The following is a 7,413-nucleotide window of genomic DNA, read 5'->3' on the forward strand; positions in this document are numbered from 1 at the left end:
AGAGGGAGGGAAGGACAGAGGGAGGAAGGGAGGGACGGACGGAGGGATGGAGGGACGGATGGAGGGACGGACGGAGGAATGGAGGGAGGGATGGACAGGGATGGATGGAAGGATGGAGGGACGGAAGGACGGAGGGACGGAGGGACAGAGGGAGGGATGGACAGAGGGATGGAGGGACGGAGGGAGGAAGGGAAAAGAGAGAAGAAAAGGAAGGAGAGGAAAGAGAGAAGGAGAAAGGGGAGGGGAGGAGAGGGAGAAGGGAAGGGTGGCAGGAGAGGGAGAAAAGGGGAAGGAAAAGTGGCTTACAGATCTGGGAACAATTGCTTACTTGGGATCAAATTTACTTCCATAAATATCTGCATGGATATTCTATAACACTAAAAGTTGCCAGTAGAGAACCAAAGAAGAAAGGTTTTCAGTGCTGAGGCTTAGGAACAAACTCTTTTGTGACAATCCTCAGTGCATGCAGTCACTGCCTTGTTCTCAACAGTTTCCGTATCAGCCGGAAACACCCATCTAGAATGGCAGAAGGCGGTCCTGTGGGTGCAGGACAGCCTTGGCTTTGTTTATTTATTGACATGGGATTTCATGAAGCCCAGACTGGCCTCAAACTGATGATACAGTCAAGGATGACCTTGAACTTATGAGTCTCCTGCTTCTACCTCCCAAGAGCTAGGATTACAGGCTGTTCCACCATGTCTGGTTTTAAGTTATGCAATGCTGGAGTGCCAGAACTTTGTGTATTCTGCTAAATGAGCTATATCCCCAACCCAGCCTTGGTTTTAAATAGTTGCTCCAGTGTCCCCATAAGTTAGGGTGACCATCTCAGTATCCCTGACTCAACTGTTCTTCACCCCTAGGGCTAAAGTATCATTAATATCAACAGCCATGCTCACCTTTAAATTTACCATTGTTTAGACAACATCATATAGGGTCACGCTTCGTCAGTACACTGTCATTTATACTATGCTCCATGTTTTGGTTCAGAAAACACAGAGACACACTCCAGCCCATCTGTCCCTCCTGTCCTTCCCATTCTTCCTGACGATGAAGACCCCTTGGCGTGCTCCTACACCATGACTGCTGTCTTGCTGTAGAGATCTTACTTCTGCCTGTGAGTTTGTTCATGTTCTTCTCCCTGCCTGAAATATTCTCCCTCCTCAACTCCACTTAGGTAAACCTTAGCCATCTTTCAAAATGGAGTGCTTTCCCCATTTCTGTGAAGCGGCCTCTGTCTATGTCAACCCACACTGATTTCTTTCCTAACTTTAAGTGACATTTGCTTTGCTAAAACAGGGTAAGGTGGGAAAGGCCTGTCTTCAGTGATAGATTCCCTCCTCCTCCAAGTACCCTGCTCTACTTTGTTTATAAGTCAGCAGGTACCCGGCTATGGTAATATCAGTGGGTCTCCATTCTTCAAAGGTGACACATGAAAAGCACACAATACAGAATCTATGCATGCAAGCTTTTTCACAGAATTTTATTCACTTCTAAGGAAGCTGCAAACACAGCATTTGAACTGGAGCTCTCATACAGACGTCCTTGTTTGAACTCTTGGCTGAAGAAGGTACCCATCCCCATCTCTAACATCCTTGGAAGATGGTCATCCATGTCACGCCCGATCACATCCTTTAAGCCCATCTCTCCTGGTACCATGTTCTTGCTGGACAACTCTGTTAAAGTTCTTATCTCACACTATTTCTCAGACTTAGGTTTGTGTACCATGTACATCAAAATATTTAATGTGTGTTAAAATCGCAGGTTTCCAAGTCCAACTCCAGACCCAAACTGAAGCAGCATTTGGAACAGGGGATGAAAGGGCAATCTGCCTTGCTTACAGTTGCCCCAGGGGAAACTTATGACAAGCAGAGAGTGCGGCTCATTGTTAGAGTCACTGTGCATGTAGATCTATAGCTTGGCTTCATCTTTCCAACAGGTGGTAAGCCACGTCCCTTTTTATCACAGCAGCTCTCTGAGCATCAGAATGCCTTTCTCTACCTTTCTTCCTTAATACTCAGTTGTAACCCATGCTATTAAAATTTTCTTTACAACAAGGTTCTACACCCTAAATCAACTTGGCACTCTTCTCTGGCTCTTTCATTGCTTTCCAATGTCTCTCCCAAAACATGGTGCTCAAACATAGTATATATATCACAGTAGGAGGTGGGGAGAGAGCTGGAAGGATTGAATGCCAATTATGTGAAGCATATCCATTTACACTCCTGCCAACTGATCATGAGACAATCTATATCAGCCTAAACCAGCCAGCAGGAAGCCTCATCATTTCAGAAATCTTTGCTATTGAGGAGACACACGAGGATAACTCTATCTACAGTTTTCTTTTTTTTTTTTTCATTTGGGTGGCTCTGTTTGTATTTCTCATATGTAGACTGGCAATGGGTAATTCTTTTGTGAACTGGCTGTTCCTGGACTGCTTCTGATTTTAATTTGTCATGCCAGTCACTATGCCAAGTTCATCCTGCCCCATGAAACCCTCAACACAGCATTTCTCTATTTCACAGGGTCTGATGGTTTGAATGAGCATCCCCCATAGACTCCAAGAATTTGAATGCTTTGTCCCCAGTTTTTGGCACTGTTTGGGGAGGGTCATGGACCTTTAGGAGGTGTAGCCATGCTGGAGGAAACACAGGTGGGCTTTGAAAGTTCTTAAGCCTTGAGGGATGTCCAGTTGCTCTCTGCTTCCTGTACCTGCTTGAAGATGTGAGTGCTGAGCTTTCTGTTCCTCCCACCTCCTGCCATTTCTCTCTGCCATGATGGACTCTTACGCTCTGGAACCATAAGACAAGCTCTTCTTTCTGTAAGTTCCTTTGGCATAGAAAAGTAACTAATACACAGGGAAAGAGACTCAGCAGTAAGGACCTTGTCATGAGAAAACAGTGAATTTTTCTACTTCCTCGTTTATTTGTTCCTTGGATAATTAGCGTCTTTCAGAAGAAAGTTCTTCATCTTCGAGACACTTGGTAAACTGAGTCACAAGAGTAAAGTGCCTTGGCCAAAATAAGGAGGAAAATAAAAGAACACTGAGAGTACTCACAACTCTTTTCCCTAAGCTCCTGCCTAAAATCTTCTTTGCATTTCTCCTGGTCTAAAGATAACAGTGACCAAACAATAATCAGTTCAGGGATAGAAATGCTATTTATGAATACAAGGCAGGAGGAGGATGTACTATGGAGCTGGATGACTTGGGAGGTTGAGGCAGGAGGATCTCAAGTTCAAGATCAGCCTCAGCTGCATGATAAGATCAAGGTCAGCCTGGGTTCATAGTGAAACCCTGTAGGGAGGGATGCATGCATGTATAAATTCATATAGAGAAATAACATGTAGCTGTCCTCAAAAGAGTATCCAGGGAAGGACCACAGGGAGCAACTTGGAGGGCAAGACCTGTAAGAAACCAGTCTGTTGGCTGACAGAAGCATCCATACACAACACATGCACAAGTAAAACTGGCCTTCGTCTCTTCTATTTCATATTAGCTGATATCCCAAGACCAATGTTTATGCAATTAACTCAGGCCCTAGTGTTAATTCATTATTTATAGCATTTTAGTCCAAACAGCTGAGCTCCTCACAGATTTGGTTAATTTAATCAAATTCCAAGCAATTATACTTTAATTAAAAATACATATGCATAAAATTGAAATGCTGATAGTTAAATCAATTGAATTCACAACAAGATTAGAAGAAATGCAAACGATTAATTACAGATCTGAATTAGAAGCAAAATTAAAAGCAATTTAATCCTACTCCCCTTTTCTGTCTAGAAGGTAGCAGGACTCTAAGGTCATGACTTCTCAGTGTCAAATAGTGAATGGAGCAGAAAGATTCAAATCCACAATTCTGGACTTCAAACCCATAACCTATTCATCTGAACCCTTCTAAGACCTTTCATCTAAACAAACTCTAGTCTTGCCTAAAAAACCCTGAAGTTTTTCCAAACAGAAATCTACAAATGAGGGGGTCAAAATGGTTAAGGTGATATAAATGGTCTTGGTTTTGTGAGCTGGCCATTTTAGCAGGCTGTTAAAAGTCCTTGGGGTGCTTTACTCCTCTGTATGCCCAGACAGAAACTCAGCCGCTCCTTCGCTTGCAGAAATAATATTCACCTACAATTTCAATGCCCTACATTTTGCTCCAACCTTTTCCATGCACAGTAAAACACAGTAAAACTTGTGCAGCACTATGTAAGCTATGATGTCATTTCCTGAAATGAAGAGAAAGCTTCTTTCTCTTTGTTCTTTACTATTCTTTGTTTTCCATTAATATTTTTAATGTGGGCAGAATCTAAGCCTCCTTTCTCAGAATTCACATTTTTGTTACTTGGGGCTGGAAAGATGACTCGGTCGTTAAGAGCACTGACTGTTCTTACAGAGGACCAGGGTTCAGTTCCCAGCACCCACACGGCAGCGAACAGCAGATCAGTTCCAGGGTATCTGATGCCCTTTTAGTGCGTCTACAGGCACTTGCATGACATAGTTGCACTTTACATACATACAGGCAAACATTCATGCACATAAGTTTTTAATTTGCTCTTTCATAACTTACTCTGTGGACACCAGATCTTCCTCACAGTCTCTTTTTTGTCTTTTTTTCTTTTTTCAGCACTGGGAATCAAACCTAGGCCCTTGCACATGGTAGGCAAGGATTTGACTACTGAGCTACATTTAACCCTTGATGTGTGTGTGTCTTTGTGTGTGTGTCTGTGTCTGTGTCTGTGTCTGTCTGTGTCTGTGTCTTTTTTGACCCCAAGTGGCCTGGAACTCACTATGTAGACCAGGCCAACCTTGAACTCACAGAGATCCACCTGCTTCTGCCTCCTGAGTCCTGGGATTAAAGGATTGTGCCACCACGTCCTGGTAACCCTTGATATTTTTTAGATAAGGCTGTACTATGTGCAATGGTTAGTTTTCATTGTCAACTTGACATAATCTAGAATCATCCAGGAAGAAAGTGCATCAATGAGAGATTGTCTAGATCAGGTTGGCCTGTTGGCAAGTCTGTGGAGAATTATCTTAATTACTTCAATTGACCTGGGAAGTCCCAGTCCACAATGGGTGGCACTGCTCGGGAGGCAGGCAATCCTGGACTACCTAAGTATAGAGAGAGCTGAGCAGGCGGAAGCATGCATGCATTCTCTCTCTGCTCTTGTCTATGGATGTGATCAGCATCTTCCTGCCTTGACTTCCCCACATGATGGGCTGCAACCTGGAATTGTGAGTTGAATAAACCCTTCTTCCTTAAACTTGCCTTTGTCAGGGTTGTCATTGCAATAGCAAATGAACCTAGGACATTATACAACTGGCCTCACAACCCCTCAAACTCGCTATCCTCCAGTGCTGAGATTTTGGGCATGTGCTGCCATACACAGCTCCTGAAAAGAATTTTAAACCTTAAACAGATTGTGCTAACCAAGGACACAGAGTGATTTTTTTTTTAAATTAGAAGAAGCATTTCATTACAATAGCATTAACCTATTCAATAACATTTTTCTGAGCTAGGGTACATCTCTTTCAAAATTGGCTGTACATTTTTAGGTTTACAGATGAATTATTACACTTATACAATCTTTTACTCATTATAAACTCTATAAGACATAAAATTAAATGAGGTTTTAACATTTAAAAAAGATCTCCACTTCGTTGTTAAAATACAGTTTCATACAGAAAAATTCATTTTAAGGCAATTGACATTGAGATGTTTTCACATGCATTTCTAATCTCTATATATATGACTATTACTGGTCACAGTTGCTTACTTTCTGAGTTCCTTGGCATCTGAGCATGAATATAAACTCGTCAGATAGACAGCCTTCCTCTCCCACTAGAGCCTCCATACTCTGCCATCCCTGCCACTGTCCACTGTGCTGTCAGCAGCCCCATCTATTCCCCCCTATCTGCCCTTCTGGTATTATTTTTACTTTATGTGTATGCATGTATTGCCTGCATGTCGGTAACTGCACCCGTGTTGTGCAATGCCTGTGGAAGACAGAAGAGGCTGTCGGATCCCCTGGAACTGGTGTTACAGACAGTTGTTTGCTGCCATGTAGGTGCTGGAATTCAAACCTGGGTCTTCTGCAAGAACAGTCAGTGTTCTTAACTGCTGAGCCATCTCTACAGCCCAAAGAGTGATTTTTTAATAAGAAAAGGCTACTCCTACTCACCTGACTGTTGATTCTTCAAATCATTTCTAGAATTGGATCCTCCAGATCCCAGTGTGGGTTATTTGCTAGCTTTACCCCACTCCCCCAGCATAGCTGTTTCCACCTTCACCACCAGTAACTTCTGTGCCCACGGCCATTGCTCTACAAAGAGACCACCTTCTTCCTCCATATACAGGCCTCCTGCCACTCCACAGTGCACCATAAGTGACATTCCCTGACATTCACCCTCTCCCTGACTCCAAATACACACCATACCCCCTACAACTGCTATGGTGGTGAGTAGCATGTTACATTAGAACGTCACTTGCACCGTGAAACCCTGAAGACATTAAAATTGACAACCTAGAGTCATGTGAACTTGATAAACACTCTGTGAATAGGAAAACATGTGGAGAGAGCTATCTCATGCAGACAGGCTCTTTTCAAGCCCACCTGGAAAATTCAGGCATAGCACACTGTCCTCTTCACCATCCACTGACGAAGAGGCTATCCCTGGCAAAGACTGAGTGGGCACCCTAGGACATACTCACTGCAAACCGGACTTGGCAGTTCTCTTCCCCCAGGTAACAGAGATCGCCTGAGACGTTCGTCTCCAGCCACAGGTGCTCCCCGTTCACAGCATTCTCCTGCAAGGAAAAGACCCGCCTGCTTCAGTTTTCTCATCAGGGTCAAGGGAAGAGACCTCAACTCTGGATTTTTATGCAAGAAACTTAGTGATTCCCAAGCGTTTCAATACCTTTCGTTGGATCTCTCACAACACTGCATTGATCTTACAGAAATTTCTTACAGAAATTCCAGAATTGGAAAAAGGTGTTTGAGAAATTTTGTTTAATCTATAACCAAAAGAGATATGAGGTAAATAACTCTCTTTTCTGTGGATGTCATCTTGAAACATTTTCAACAAATAAGGGGGAAAGAGAACTCTAAAAGGCTCCATGTAGAGTCTTACTGTCTTATTTATCCAGCCCCACACTGCAAATGTCATGACACAGGAGACCAAAATTAGATTAAAAATTGCCTCTACTTAGTGAGTTAGCCGAGGAAGAGGGTGGTAGTGGAGATGGAGGACGGTTGAGCTGTTGGAGAGCACGTTTATGCTTAGCTTTTGTCTCTAGTACTCAAAGCACAATGCGTTTCTACTGATTTAAACATGTTGCTAATTCAGTAAGGCCTCCTATCCAATTAATTCTAAATTTTACAAACTGAGTAATGTTGCTCCTTCTAAAAATGCAGACT

General features: G+C 43.0%; 1 protein-coding gene across 1 annotated transcript in view; it reads right to left on the minus strand.

The window, feature by feature from the left end:
- Dgki (diacylglycerol kinase iota) overlaps positions 1-6,797 on the minus strand; it is a 318,581-nt gene extending 311,784 nt beyond the window's left edge. Inside the window, exon 1 of the mRNA XM_017795687.1 lies at positions 6,708-6,797. The gene's annotated coding sequence lies outside the window, so the exon portion shown is untranslated. The remainder of the gene's footprint in view (positions 1-6,707) is intronic.
- Between the last annotated feature and the right edge of the window lie 616 nt (positions 6,798-7,413).

The sequence above is a fragment of the Nannospalax galili genome, unplaced genomic scaffold, assembly GCF_000622305.1.
Source record: "Nannospalax galili isolate Female #2095 unplaced genomic scaffold, S.galili_v1.0 scaffold307, whole genome shotgun sequence".
Lineage (NCBI taxonomy): Eukaryota > Metazoa > Chordata > Mammalia > Rodentia > Spalacidae > Nannospalax > Nannospalax galili.